Raw genomic sequence first — 977 nt, 5'->3', positions numbered from 1 at the left:
GAAATCTGTGGAATTTATATTCCATCATGAAATTAGCCTAACTATAATTTCTGACTTCTGGGTAAGCAGCCTCTGGCAACATATTTAATATTTCCACTGCCCCTTTGGTTGTAGGGCTCACCTTTGAAAGCATTTTTGCCAACTAAAACACCAAGAGAGACAAAAACTGGGCCTGAAGCACCCCAGAAGACACACATCTACTTCCTCAGTGAGTTTAGAGGATTCTCTGTTATAAGCTGAGCCAGTGGGGTTTTGATGATTGAGTAATCCTTCTCAGCCTTGTATCCTGCAGGGAAAGGGGCTTGGAACAACATCTAATGGCTCATAGAAACCGAAAGACTCACTCAAAGGCAGACAAAGCTGTTCACTCAAATACTTCTCTTTTCTGAAGTTCTACCTCAGCTCTTAGTACTTTATTAGAAGAACAGAAATGGTATATTAGGGTATCTAAATCACATTCCCTCATGTCAGGCCGGGCTGAGCCGGGGGCCAGAGCTGCCCTCCGGAGAGCCCCGGGGCTTGGGCCGGGCTTAGCTGTAGCCCAAAGTTGCCCTGCTGCCCTCCAGAGAGCCCCAGGGCTTGGGCCAGGCTTAGCCTGGGTCCAGGCAAGACCCTCCTGTGCGCCTGAGTTCCCAAGGGAGCGGGCAGGGCCCTGCAGCCCTCCACAGCGCCCCAGGGAATTTTTTGCCAGGGATTGTTTCTCTCCTCCTTTTCCCTCTGCTCCTGCATCGTCTTCTCCTCCTCCTCCAAGACTTTCTCAGCTCGCAAGCTCCGAGTGGCTCTGTGCCCCACGGTGTTCTCAAGGTCGAAGGACAACGCAGGACAGCGAGGTCATCGTACTGGGACAATTCAGCTCCAGCCATCCCGCCGCCACTTCCGTAGCTCCAGGAGAACATTTCCCAGTTCCGTTCACATCACAGGGCAGTCCCTTCGTTCTCCTCCAGCTCATGCGCTGCCGCTCCGGACCCAGGCACGGG

This window comes from Pygoscelis adeliae, unplaced genomic scaffold, assembly GCF_000699105.1.
Source record: "Pygoscelis adeliae isolate BGI_AS28 unplaced genomic scaffold, ASM69910v1 Scaffold590, whole genome shotgun sequence".
NCBI classification, from domain to species: Eukaryota; Metazoa; Chordata; class Aves; order Sphenisciformes; family Spheniscidae; genus Pygoscelis; species Pygoscelis adeliae.
The sequence above is the reverse complement of the archived record's forward strand: the minus strand, read 5'-3'. Positions refer to the sequence as shown.